Here is a 14,831-nt window from a genome sequence, read left to right on the forward strand (position 1 = left end):
GCAGCGCGGCTGCTCCCGGCTCCGGGCTGTTTATCAGGAGCGCTCACGCCGGCAGCGCCGAGCGGCTTTAAATCCCCTGCCTGCCTCGGCCGCCCCCTCCTCCCGCCTGCCCGCCGCGCTCAGGCGCACGCTCACACACACGTGTGCACACAGGAGCACACAGCACACATGCATGTTATGGGTACACGCACAGGCACACGTGCACGCGTGCACGCTGGCACATACGCGTGCACATGCACGCACAGGCTCACCTAGTCCCGTGGGTCTCTGCATGTTCTCCAACCAAAGGAGGAAGCTGAGGAAGGCTGCAAAGGGGGGGTGGGGGATGAGAGGAAGAGGGGAAAGAAGAGGGATTGAGAGAGCAGGAATGAGGGGTGGGGAGCAGGAGGAGAGGGGCTCCTCTGGGTCCACAGTTTGCAGGGGCTGCCTTCTGGCAACCAAGGGGGGGATGGGGTCAGCTTTGATGCAGCAACAAGCTCCCTTCCCTTACTGCTAACTGCTCCCTGCTCCCGGTGACTCGGAACTGCCTCAGTTTCCCTCCTTCCTTCTCAGATTTTGCTGGCACTGCTGCCCGGCACCCAGAGGTCCTGTGCCTGCCCCAGAAGCAGAGTCCCAGCTGCCGAGGGGACAGGCCAGCCCTGACTGACAGATTCTCAGGATTTGGATTCCCCGTCTGGAAAATGGGGAACTTGCACTGGATGTGTCTCACAGTGGGCACCAGCACTGTGCACCTGTGGGGCAATGCCAGGTGGAGTGGCCCCACCAACTCCTTGACCCTCACCTGTGAGGAGGCCGCTGACCCTCCCCTTTCACAGGTCAGGAAGCTGAGGCTGAGCTGGAGTCACTCGGCTAGAAAGAGGGACAGTCAGGGTTCTGGCTCTGGTGGGTCTGATTCTGTGAGGCCCACTTCTGCTCTGAGTGACTCCCCCGGTCCCCGCTGAAGGGCTCACCCTGCTGTCTAGAGGCTGCTGACAGATGGATAACAGGCATACCCAGGTGCCAGCTAGAGGTGGCTCCGCGCCCCAGCGGTGGTGCTCAGCTCACAGGGAGCTGAGAACTGGCATGAAGTCTTACGGTGCCTGCTGCCGCTGGTGGTGTCCCACAAGCTGCCCAGCAGAGGGGAGAGGTGGGCACAGCCTTCCTTTGCCAGGCAACCTCTGCAGGGACACCAGTGGGGCCCTTCCACTGGGGCAGCAGGGGAAGAGGAGCCACAGGGAATGTGGCTGGTGTCCAGGCCAGTTGTGCAGACGCGGGTGTCCCCCACCACCACCAATCCCCTCCACACACACCCTGAAGCCTGTGCATCCCCAGGAGGAGCCTCCTCCAGGAGACAGGGAGGGTAGACTGAGTCCACAGAGAGTAACAGGGACAATGATGATGCTGGCCCTGCTCACGGAGCTCGGTTCCACACGGCATCCACGCCCTGTGGAGTCCTCACTGTAATCTTACCCATCTTACAGGTGAGGAAAAGCTGAGGCTCAGAAAGAAGTGACCCGCCCACGGTCTCCTAGCTGGGAGGACACAGAATTCACATTCACATTTGAGGCATTTTGCCCCCAGTAGGGCAGAGATGCAGAAACCCCATTTGTTCTTTATGTGCAAAATTATTAGGCTGAACTGTATGAAAGTGCTGATATTCAACCATTTTGACCTATAAAAACGTCAATTTTGTGCAGTTCAACCCGAGAGGAGAGCTCGTTGTACATCAGTTCAGCTCTTGGTCAATAAGGCTTCAAAGGAAAGCAACGCCAAGTACAAACGGGGGCTTCACCATTGGAAGCTTCATGGGCTTTCTGGGGTGCCCCCATGATGATCCGCACTGCCACGGTGGAAACCTCCAGAGTCAGTGACCTCCATCCAGAGACAGGGACATTGAAACTTAGAGAGGGGAGGGGACATCCCAAAAAGGACACAGCAGGAGGAGGAGGAATCTTTTCCCTTACACCTCCTCACTAGGGACGCTGAGCCTCTGGGGATTGGGTTGCCAGATTTCACAAATAAAAACACAGGACACCCAGTTAATTTGCATTTCTAATTAACAATGAATAGCATTTTAGTTTAAGTTCGTCCTATGCAAATACTTAGAGTAAAAACTTATTCACAGCGAATCTGAAATTCACAGGGTGAAATTAACAGGGCATCTTGTATTTTATCTGGCCACTCTATCTGGGGCCTTCCTTTGGAGACTGGCTTTGAAACTTGGTGTTTTTCCATCCAGAAACCCAGCAACAGGTGGGAAACAACACTGGTGTCACTGAAATCAGGACCGGTCTGGAGAAATGACAAAGCCTGGGCTTGGAGGCTGAATGGGGCTCCCTGACTCCTACTTTAGGAACTGAGCACTGGGGACCACAGCAAATCATAAGAGCATGGGATTCCACGCACAGACCCGAGGGTAGGATGACATGAATTAGCCCGTGATGGGTAGCTCGGAGATGCTGGGGTGGACGGGACAGGCTGCTGACTGTGAAGATTGCCGCCCTGAGAACATAGCTGAGACTTTCTGGAAAACTCTATGTGCAGCCTCTCAAACACACATTCCAAACTCCTTCCCTCTGGCCTCCCTCTATCACAGAATCCAGAAGATCTAAATACTCAATTTCCCAACTTCCCTTGCAGCAAGGGGTGGGCGTGTGGTCCAGCTCTGGCCAACAAGATGCAGCCAGAGACCCTGAGGAAGATCCTGAAATAAAAGGCAAAGATTTCAAGGAAAATATACTTCAACTTGCCTCCCTTCTTCCTGCCTAGAATGTGGACGTGAGGGCTAGAAGTGGAGCTGCAGTCTTGTGACTGTGAGAACAAAAGCCAGATACCAAGGTTGGCAGAGCAGGAAGCAGGGGCACCTGGATCCTCAGTAACTCTCTTGTCCCAGGGCTGCCACAGCCCCAGACCACCTCTCTCTTGACATTGCGCACACACAGAAGGAAACTTCTTATTTGCTGAAACCATGCTTGGTGGACTTTTTTGTTGTTTGCAACCCAATGCAAGTCCTAGAAGATTCTTCAATCTTGGGGCCTGAGGGAGGAACTTGGACCCTACGGAGCACAGTTTAAACGTGGATGAAAATTTATTGGTTTGTATAAAATGTTACCAGGCACAGACTGCTACAGTGGCCCTGGGACAGATGTTTCCAAGTGCTCCATTAGGAACCAGTGCCTGGTACAACATTTCCTAGGTCTACAGCACAAGAGACAGTGTGAAATCACCAAATGCTCTTTTGGGGGGAGAATGTTCCTTCCTTCTAAGATTATGTTCTTCATACTTTTTGGGTTTTAAGATGTAATTTGTTTTATAAAAAGAAATGATAGTTGATGATGGGATTTTTAATGTGTGTGTTTTGGGTTTTATTTTATTTTATTTTATTTTTGGTTTTTGTTAGCATCCTTCCTTAGCAAAATAAAAAATTGGCATCATTATCAGTCTCCCAAATTTTCTTTGGGAATTGTACTGGTCTCTGAGAGTGTGCCAAGAATCCCTCAATTCACTCACACACCCAGGCCCAGCTGGGAGAGGAGATGGCAGGGAGGAGAGGCAGCCTGTGCCAGGCTCCAGTGGCAGTGGGGGTGGATGGCCCCAGGGCAGGTGCCCACAGTTCCAGGTGCCTGCATTTTGGAACCCAAGGGCCTGGCACTGGGAGAACATTCCCAGCCTATCCTGTGCCTCCTGCTGCCCCTCCCCACCCACTGAGGCGTCCCCAGAGGAGCGGGAACAGCTTGTTACAGTTCCCTGGAAGGTGTGGCCCCCAAGCACACTATATTCCAGAGACCAGGGAGGGCATGTTCCGGGCTCTGGCCAGTGGACCATGGGTGCACACCTGCTTCAGGACCCAGCGGTTTGGCAGGTCTCAGACAGGGACAGCCACTCTCAGCCTAACTGGACATTCAGCCCAGCAGACTCAGGAATAGCCAGGGATAACAGGGACTCCTGGGACAGTCCAGGCCACCCTTGGGGCCCTCCAAAAGGCCAAGGAGATTCTGATGCTCCAGCAATCAGCAAGAGAGGAGCCTGGAGAGAGTGATGGCAGAGGCAGCCCTTGGCAAACTGCTCAACCAAGGAGATAAAAGGCGAGCACCGCGCTACACTCACAGCATCTTAAACCTTGCAGATCCCAGCAATTCTGCCCTAATGAGAAGCGGGAGGAACTGCGGCAGGCAGGGAAGGGACGTGCTTGGAGGCGCGGGGGTGGAAGGGCAGGGGCTCAGCCAAATCTCCGCACCCTGCCGCCCTGGGAACCATCCTGCTCCACACAGACCCCCAGAGGGTGTTTCCAAGCAGGGAAGAGCAACCAGAATTCCGGGGCTGTATTTTGGGCTCGCTCTAGTGATGCAGACTGGAAGGCACATGAGGATTAGATCCATGCATGGGAAATGCATGGACACAACTGTGGGTTGTGCCCACAGAACCCTGCGTCATGCCAAAAAGGTCCTGTGGCTGTTATAGCAAGACACTGCCCCAACACTCCAGATATTAAAACCACACAGCTGGGAAACAGCGGAAGGGCACCTGAGTCCTTTCCTTAGGGGTGAGGCCCAGCTTCATCAACTGCAAAGACGTCCAGGGCTGGATTTCACAGCCACCTCATTAAATGTGTCTGCTTTTTCCAGTCTCATCCTCATGCCCAGTCCCGGCTCGAGGCCCAGACTGCTTTTAACAAGGCAGTGAAGAGTGTTAGTTAAAGGTCTGGCTGGTATCAGACAGTGCTGAATTCAAACACCGGCTGAGTGCAAAACTGTATGGCTGGGTGACCTTGACCAAGTAGTTTGCCCTCTCTGAGCCTCAGTTTCTTTTCTGTTACGGGGAAGATGATGTCCGCCTCTAACAACTGACATGAGGTTCCATGTCCATCCAACCTGAAGAGTGAGCAGCCAATAAACATCAATGCCGAGACAAAAGAGAAATGGCCTGATTCCTTCCAGAAGTTTCCAACGTTTCTAAGCCAACAGGGCTGCTGAGAGACGCCTCCAGATCTCTTAACGTTCAGGGAAGCATGGCCTCCACTTGCATTAGGGAGGATTTATTTTATTTTTAAAGGAGTCGAGGCCACTTTGCAATCAGACCCTTCGTGGCTGGAGCAGAGAAGAGCCTAGGAAGGGGCATTAATCAAGAGGCCTTGAGGACATGGACATGCAAATCAGGAGAAAGCTCAAGTGATTAGGGTGTGTTGGGGCCTGGAGTCCAGCCTTGATTCCTGTCTGAGAAAAGAGAGCTCCAGGCAAGGTTGCTCAGGCTCGGCTGAGGGCGGCAGCCAAGGGGCCACCAGGGGGCCCAGAACAGTGGGCTGCAAATGGAGGCAGGGAGACAGGAGCTGCCCGAAGGTGGCTGAAGGGCCCCTGATGGCCACAGCTACAGAGCTTGGAGGGGCTGCACCGGCGAGACCCCTGCGTGGCCGGAACCATCTCCTCTTCCTAAAGATCAGAGAATGGCTGTTTGGGAGAAAAGGGCCCACTGATGTTGAAGGGGCTGCACAGGGAGTGTGGGCAATCTGGCAGCATCTACAGGGTGATAGATGTGCCCCCACCCCACCCGATGTGGGACCCAGGGGTTCCACATCTACAGACTTGACCTAAGGAAATAAGTCAGCATGTGCACAAGCATGCTATCTTGGGGATGTGCATATTAAAAAACAAAAAATACCTGGAATCAGTGTCTAACAAGGGGGATTGTCTGAGCTGCTTATGAGACGTGTTTATAATGGACTCTCGTGTCCTCTTGAAAAATGATGACTTAGACGTGGGAAGATGGTCACAACATATTGTTCAGTGAGGAGGAATAAAGCAGTTGCAAAACACTGGGTAGTGCAAGCCCATCTTTGGGGAAAAAAAACCAAAAAGATATATATCTAGAAAAATCTGGAAGGACAGTCATGGAAACATGAACAGTTGTTATTTTGGAGGCGGTGGATTTCAGGTTATTGTTACTTTCCTCTTTTGTATTAATTTTTTTTAACAATGAGCATATGTTACATTTATAATCAATAAACCTATTTTTTCTTTTTACAAAAGCTGCTCTGCTGCTTGGCCTCACACCTCCCCTAATCCCTTTAATATGAAATCAAATATCCCAGTGGAACATGAAAGGGACACCCACCTTCAGGGTCAGGTCAGCAAGCTACCTTTCTAGCATGGAGCAGCTCTCCACCACCCAAGGAACAGCCAGGCCAGGGACTGGGGTCATTGACAGACCCTCACCCCACCCCATGCCTTCTTTAGATAATGCAGAAAAAAATGGGGTACACAGTGATTGCCCTGTACAAGGTATTGGTATAGGTCCAAGTCCCTTTTCCTAAACTCCTGGCCCAGAGATATTTGGGGACTCAGATTTCTTTCTTTCAGAGGAGAAATATGGTGCATATAGTATACAAGGGTACTCAAAAAGTTCATGGAAAGATTCACATTTTCTTTCAATTCTTTTTTTCCATGAACTCTTTGAAATACCCTTGTATTTAGGTAACACCCCAGTATGGCCCAGGCAGCCCCCCAATCAAACACAATATCTCTGCAGTGAAATGTACACATGTCCACATCAAGGGGAATAAATAAAACTATACATAGCTTCCTGTCCATTCCATTGAAGTCAGGTTTTGCCTCCAAATGAATTTGCCACCATCTCAACAAAAAAACTTTGGGTTTTGAGATCATTTATTAATTTCGGAATACCAGTTAAAGGATCAGGACCAGATCAGGATCAGGGCTGTCAGGCTTGCTGGTGTGGCTGTCTTCCTGCATGGCCTCCCCAGCAGCAGGGCTAGCTTCACGGGCCAGTGACCTGCACACTTGCAAAGGTGCCATGCTTGGCTGAACACTCTGTTGTTGCTATCTTGAAATTCTCAATAGTTTTTTTTAACAAGGCGTCCCCAATTTTCCTTTTGCACAGTGCCCCCACAAATCACGTAGCCAGTCCTGCCTGCGTCCAGAATGAGGCCTGACATAAGGCAGTTGCTCAGTAAGTGCTGGATGAATGAATGAATGAATGAAGCATCAGCCCTGCCCCTCCCTGCTCTGCTCCTTCCTGATCTGCTGACATTATGGGCAGTGGAGAATCAACCTTCATCCGTGTCCTTAGTGACCCACTCATCTGGAGAGAGCTTGTGGTCCCTGCAGATCCTCGAGGCACCCAGACCCAGATTCAGTATCTCGGCAAGGGGGCATTTGAGTTTCTAACTCACATGATTTGGACACACATGACATTGAGAACCAATCACATGGTTGTTTTGAGAGCCACCTTGCTCTCTACCACCTTTTCTAGCTGTGTGATCTTAGGCAGGTTGCCAAACATTTCTGAATGTCCCAAAATGGGCAAAGGGTCAACACTCACCCTTAAGCCCTAGCAATCCACTTGTATGGGAATAAGCTCCTTCCTGGCCATCATTGAGGAGCTCACTAGGAGCAGGCAGGCCCTGAGTCTCTCCTGTTCCCTGTGCAATCCCCAGCGCCCAGCCTGGAACCAGGGATATGGAAGGCTCAGGTACTTCCTCCTGCACGTTTGGATGGGAAAGGAGGGTGATTCCCTGACCTCACAGGGCTGCCTGAGGACAGGTGAAGGTGGGCAGAGGGCTTCATCAGCATAGGCTGAACACACAGTAGGTGCCACATAAATGGAGCTGTTGTTATTGATCTCACACCTTCCTCCCAGGGCTATGGCCGCAGCTGCTGCACCCTCTCCAGGGGAAGGGGCAGCAGGTGAGCCCTGCCAGGGGCTGGAGGCCAATGAGGCAGAGGAGGAGGTGGCAGGAGTGGGGGAAGGCAGGGGCCTGGCGGATGGAGTCCAGGCACGTCCTGATACCAATTAAGGCAGCGCTGGTGCACTGGGGGCCTCGGACGGCATTTATCAGCCTGCCAGGGAGGGGCTCTGCAAGCTGTCCTCCAGCTGACGGCTTAGACAGCGGACAATTAGGTTTCAGACGGACGCGCTCTCTCTCACACACACACTTACTCGCATGCACGCAGACACATCCCTTTTTCCATCAGTCTGCAAGGCCCAGCAACAGAGCCCAGCTGGGTCCCTGCCCAGTCTCTAGTGGTAGGGACAAAATAAACACAGAGCCCCACCCTGAGGGGGACAGGAATATGCCTCAAAGAGAGCAAGGGAGCCCCAGGGACTCCCCCACTGAGCTCTGCACCCAAGAGTATCACAACTCAAGACCCCACAGCCTCTGCCCCAAGTGTCACTTCTAACTGGGTCAGGACTGGGGGTGTTCTGGTGAAACTAACATGTAGGAGATGACAACAGTGATGGTGATGTTGAAAGCTGAGCAGGGGACGGACACAGACATGAGCCACCAGGGATCCCCTCCTTCCTGAGAAACAGCCTCTCCCCTTTCTAATCAGAGTCTTTGATCCATGGGTCCCCATGGGAGGAATGTATGAAGCAAGGATAGGGACTTTGAAGGACTTCTCAAACCCACAGGAAGTCTTCAAGATTCTAGACTGTTACATGCCGAAGATGCTCTGGGACAAGTCAGGAACACTAAAGGGGAAAGATGACCAGAACCCTTCTTCAGGAAATGCTGAATCAGGCAAGACCCTCAGGCAGCTCTTGCCCGTGGCTGGAGGTCATGTCTTTGACCCGCCCAAGGCATTCTCAACCTCTGTTGGGTCTCAGGTGCTCTGGCCACCCATGGCAGGACCTTCCCACTAACATTGTCTCAGGTACCCAACACTGGGCAGGTTCAAAGCTGAGCTCATCAACCTCCCCAAGGTGCTCCTTGCTGCCAAATGGCACTGTTGTCACCCCAACGCCCTGTCCAGAGTCAGGGTTTCAGCCTCATCCCTCCACCACCCTCACCCTCCACAGCCTTAATCATCAAATCCTGCCCCTTTCCCTCCTAGAGAGCTTTCAGATCTACCTTCTTCTCTCGGTCCCCATGGGCACCACCCTGACCCAAGCTGCCATCTGTTGTCTGGGTGCTCCGCCACCTCCCCATTTTTGGTCTCTCCCCCGTCTCCATTCTCCACCCAGCAGCTGAGGTGTCATCTAAAACCCCCTCCTATCACAGCACTCCCCTGCTTCAAAGCCCTCCATGGCTCCCATTGCCCTCAGGAGAAAGTCCCAGCTCCCCCTGGCTGCAGCCTCCAGCTCAGTCTCCACTCCTCCCAGGTTCACGGCTCCATTCAGTCTTCACACTCTGCAAGGATCTTGTTTATTTATTTGACTACTTGGTTGCTGTTGGCCACCCGCCATCTCCCACTGGAATGTAATTTGGGAGAGCAAGGATCAGATCTCTCCTGCTCACCTTTGTCAGCACCTGTCACCCAGCAGAAACTCTACACACCAGCAGATGGGGGAGGACATGAGGGCCATCCTCAGCCCTGTCTCTGGATGCCACTCTCTCAGACTCCCCACGAGGGCCATCCCCAATGACCAGCTGTTCCCTGAAGACCAGCTTGCCTGGAACTCTCCCCCACCAGCTCCTGCCCTCACCTTTGACCTCTGCGTAGGTGCCACTTCTTCCCAAAGGCTCCTGACTCTCCAATCCCCTCCTCTGGACTGATCTCAGCCCAGAGGACCACTGAGTCAAGGTGGGCGGTTTACTTGTCTGCCTCTTTCACCCACCGTGGACTTCCAGGGGCTGTCTTGTTCACAGTGCCTGTCACAGACTAGGTGCTCAGTACATTTTTTTTTTTTTTTCCACAAATTGATGAGTCCAGAATGCTGGCTCTGTCCCTGGTGGAGCCTCTGCCTTCCTCTGGCCAGGTCTCCCATCTTCCTGAAACTCCAAAGATCCAGGGGCCAGAGTGGACATGACCAGGCACTAGGCTGAATGACACAGATAGAAAGTGCTCTGGGGACACCTGTAACTGGGGACTCTGCACTCAAAAGGGGGCAGAGCCTTCTGGGATGAGCTGGGCTTCAAAGGCGAGACAGGCTGGGGAGAAAAAGCAGAGTCTTACACTTATGAACAATTGCATGCTGGTCACCATGCTGGGCACTTCACACAGGATCATTTGTCCGATCCCCATTACAACCTTTTGAATAAATAGCTTTATCCCCATTTTTTCAGAAGAAGGGTGGCTGTAGAGATGGGGAGCTGCTTTCCCAGGATGCCACAGCTACCCATGGCAGATCCCAGGTGTGGCTGGTTCCAGGGGCCATGTCCTTGCTACAGCTACTGCGCCACCATCTACCGTGACAGCATCCATCACACCAACATCTGGGTAGAGGGAACCCACGTGAGCAAAGGCGTGGGGACTGGATGGAACCAGCTGAGTGGGAGGCAGAATATACCTAAGAGGGTTGTGAGAATTAAACTTCCTCCCCTGCCAAGTCAGCAGTGAAAGCCTGGGGGGAAGTGGGCCAGTCACATAGCCTCTCTGTGCCTCAGTTTCCTTACCTGTACTTAATGGTACATTAATGGTACTTATTTCATAATGAGAATAAATATCTTTAAAGCATTTAGAACAGTGTCTGGCACAGAGAACACACTATATAAACAGTTTTAAATAATAAACAGGGAATGTGGTGGGTCCAAGGTAGGTGGTGGCAAGGTAGAAAGGCCAAGGAGATCTCGAGCTGTCCGTGGACTCAGAGGCTTGGCAGGCCCTGGGCTGGTGGCAGGCATGGGATGGATGTGCTGGAGGCAGGGGTGGGGGTCATGGTTTCCCTTCCCTTGGCCGGTGGGTGAGGCAGGTCCTTGGAGAACGCTGGTGGCCCCCCAGGCCTGAGGATGTCAGGCAGCCCGCTCACCCCCTTGTCACTGGAGGCTGGACCTGCAGGGAGCCTGCTGGGCCCCACCCCCTCCCGGACCCAGGAAGGAAGAGGAAATAAGCATCCTTCTCCCTTCACTCAGTTGGCCTGCCTAGTGTGCCGCAGCCTCCTGGGTCAGAGCCCAGGGACCTGAGGGGACGTGAGGAAGGTCCCCTGAGGATGAAAGCAGATTGTCAGGGTGAGGGGGCGGGTGCCCCCCTGGGACCCACCACGATCACAGTCTATGCAATCATGAAGACACCCCAAGGAAGAGGGGTGGCAAGAGCTCTTAAGTGGGTGCCACCAGGCTGTGTGCTTTTCAGTTCTGACTTCATCACTCACTCATTCATTCAACAAACATGTAATGGGCACCCACCTACCATGTGCCAGGTCTGCCCTGGGTTCTGGGTGTAACAATGAACACAGACACACTGCCTGCCCTCGGAGGACTTCCAGAACAGGGAGGTAGGCAAACAACGAAGACAGTGACACAGTGACCTGGGTCACTATCAGGGCCATAGGGACCTTGAAGGAGAAAAGTGGGGACTACACCAGAGTAGAACAGGTGGGGCCAGTCTCCTCCGAAGCAGCCATCATTAAGCCGGCCCTGGAGGATGCGAGGCGGAGGCAAAACATGGCACCTCTTTGAGCCTCAGTTTCCACATATGTAAATTGGGGTAGCTGGCCACAGCTGGTGCAGCACACACGCTTGGGGAACTTTGGTGATTCTATTCGATTAAAGAAAAGGAACATGGTCCTTTAAGAAACTGTCCCCAGGTACTGATTCTCTGTTGGGACCTCCCATGGGGAAGGGCATTGTTGAGCCAGGAGGCCTAGTCATGGCCGGGGGATCAGCAATCTGTACCATGATCCCAACAGGCCCAGGTTAAAGGTGGAATTCAGGGCTGTTGGACCCCAGAGAGGCCTGTGGCCCAGTCCCCTGGCCCCAAGCCCTCTCGCCCTGCAGCCCCCCGCCTTCGCTCACAGCCCCCTCCCTCTGTCCATCTCACTCCCTGAAAGAGGGATCAGGCCAGAATTCTGCAGTGCCCAAAAACTCCCTCGGACTGCGGTGTCATTTACACATCATCACCTCCACCCAACACACAAACCGCCAACCCCAAATATGGAGCCTCCACAAAGCCCTTTATTAAGAAATTGGCCAATTTCCTGCTAATGAAAATAAATACTATACCACATTAAAGGCCAATTAATTTTCAGAGCTGCCAGGGAAACATCGCCTGGAAAATGTACACCCCCTGCCCCCACCTCAGGAAAGGGCAGCCACGCAGCACCTGGCAGCGGGGAGGAGCTGCGATCACGAGCTGCCAGCTGGGGTGGAGGAAAGGATGACCAGCCGAGGACAGGCCTACGGCTTCCCGGTCCTGCAGGGACTCTGCTCACTCGGCCCAGGAGCTCCAGGACCCCATCCCTCCCCAGGAAACCCAGGCTTACCCCACAACCAAAGGCAAGCTCTTTCTCCATAACAGTATCCTTAGTCTGTGAAAAAGATGGGCTTCTGGAAGGCTTGTGATTACCAGGCTCTGCACCTCTAAGTTATCTCACTGAGCCCCACAGCAGACCTTGGAGGGAGGTGCCATTGCCCCCATTTTGCAGATGGGCAAGCTGAGGCCCAGAGCCTAGAGCCCCTCTCCTGAGTCACACCTTCTAGGGGCAGAACAGGGTGCCGCCTGGTCCTGTCTGATTATACCCAGATAATCCTGCAGCAGTTACTTTTACAACATCGAGGATCTTTCCATTACATAAAAAAGGGCAGGGAAATTGCCTGTCTGCATAAAACCAAATGTCATCAGTGGGATTTGTTCAAGATGCGAACTTGAACTGCTCTCTAATCATAATGAAAGCTCCTGCTTATTGAGAGTTAGGTACGTGCCCGGAGGCCTGCCAGGCCCTGTATAGTTGCTATCTCACTGAATCCTCACTAGCACCTTGAGGATCAGAGAGGTTAGGTAACATGCCCAAGGTCACACAGTCTGCCACATCTTAGTCATGACAATCTCCTGTATTTGAGGTCCAAGTTTTCTCATTTCCTCAAGGTCAAAGCCAAGGTCTTTGGGTCTTGTTTTCTTCTGGCAGGACAGCAAACCATAGAATGCTGGGTTCCCTATGTGACCTTGGACAAGCCCTCTTTGCCTCTCTGGGCCTCAGTTTTCTCCTCTGCCACATGGGAGGGCTGGACTCACTCCTCCCTGGACTCTGTTCAACTTGAGCATCATGCAAGGGCCCTAGGTGTGGGGCAAGTGGGGTCAGAGGGCAGGTGACCAGGAGCAGAGCATCCAGCCAAACAAGAGCGATGGCCTTCCCTCTGCCAGGACAGGGAGGCCTAGCTGCCTCGCCATGACAGGAAGTGGCCAGACAGGAAGACAGTGAGGACAGTGGGGATAAGGGCCCAGCCAAGGCCTGCCACAGAGCACCCAGCCCCCGACTGACCCTGCACTGCACACAGTTCCCCATGTCCCTGACTCTCCATTTGTCATCCAATCCCAGGCGGTCAATCACTCTGCCTAGGCCAGGAGTAGGAGGCAGGGGAGGGGATAGGGGAGGTAGAGGAATGTAGGGGGGTGAGGGGGTGGGCAGGTGGTTAGGGGGCCCCTCTGACCCTCCATGGCATCCCTATGCCTCTCCCTCATGCTGAGCTCTAACATGTAGGACTGAGCATTTCAAAGAAGCTTCTGCCTTCGGAATCATCAGGGAAGTGCAGAGGCGTCCTGTTTCTCCTTGAAGATAAGGAAGGAGAACAGGAGCAGGAGCAGGGAGAGCGATCTGCCGCCCTTGTCCTCGTGCTGAGCAGCTCACTGTTTGGGCACTGACTGCCCCATCGTTCCACCTCCTCTAAGGAGCACCTACTGCATGACAGACACAGCGCTGGGCACGGGGGACAAGAAAATAGACATGATGACTGAGAAGTACGCATGACTGAGAAGTCACAGGAAAGCAGGAGAATCAGACGGAGACAAACACGGACACCACACGGGGACAGCTGCCCCTTAGCCGTGTACGCGCAGAACTCTGGCTGCACAGAGGATGCTGAATGACTCTCCAGGGATGGCTCCCAGAGTGCTTGACAACTGGGGCCTGAAGGCAGCGTGGAAGGAAAGGGCGTTCCTGGCAGGGGCACAGCACGAGCAGAGTCCCAGTGGCATGAAAGAACGGGGTGCACGGAGGGAACAGACAGAGGCTCGGTGTGGTTGGGGTGGAGCCAGTGGGTGGGGCCGGATCTGCTGAGACAGGAGAAGCAGACTGGGGTGCACACGTAGCCTTCAGTGTCACACTCTGCCAGGTCGCAGAATCGGAAACAGCAATAACAACCATAGCCTGTTATTTAACGGTTACAGTGGGGCCAGCACTGTGCTGAGCCCATCTCAGGCATTAGGTCACTGAATCCTCCAACAATCTTATGAGGCCCAGAGAGGTTAGGCAAGTTGCCAGTGGTCACACAGCAGACAGTGGCCAGGCTGGAACTTGAACCCAGGCTCCCAATTCTCACCCACCAGCACGTGCTCTCTTTCTAAGGAGTGTGGACTTCCCCCTCAGGGCAACTGGGAGCCACGAAGGAGTTTTGAGCGGGTGGGTAGCACAGTCTCAGAGCCCTGAATCCCTACATCAGGTTCATGGAGAACCCACTGCATCTGCCTGGGAGACGTGACAGGTCTGTTTTCAGGGTCCACAGGTCGCCCCAGGCCTCCCAGGGGGCTGCCCTTGTCCTCCTCCTGCTCTTGCCTGAACACTGGGGTTTGGCCTGAGTCACCTGCCCCTGCCCATTGTTCCTGGGTTCCAGCCCTAGTGGCTGGGGGCATTGCTGCCAGGGCCTCCGCAGAACCCAGACTCAGGGGTCTCAGCCCCTCTGACCCTCCCTGGGGCCCCATGTTGCCCACTCTGCTCTCTTCCCTTTGCTCTTCCTTGCTCAGGGATAGCATGGGGGTGGGAGTACACCTGGGGAGTAGCCCCTGAAGGAGCCAGACACCCCTCAGAAAGAACCCACAGAAGTGACCTCCCCACGGAGTGCTGCAGCAGCCCTGTGCCCCTTCCCCATCCCGCCCCGCTTTCTCTGCTGCCCAGCCTCCCACTGTCCAGAGACTTTCCACCACCTTCCCTCCAGGGGCCCTCTTTCATTCTGCCCCTCTCCCCCG

Source organism: Cynocephalus volans, chromosome 17 (assembly GCF_027409185.1).
Source record: "Cynocephalus volans isolate mCynVol1 chromosome 17, mCynVol1.pri, whole genome shotgun sequence".
In the NCBI taxonomy this organism is placed as follows: domain Eukaryota; kingdom Metazoa; phylum Chordata; class Mammalia; order Dermoptera; family Cynocephalidae; genus Cynocephalus; species Cynocephalus volans.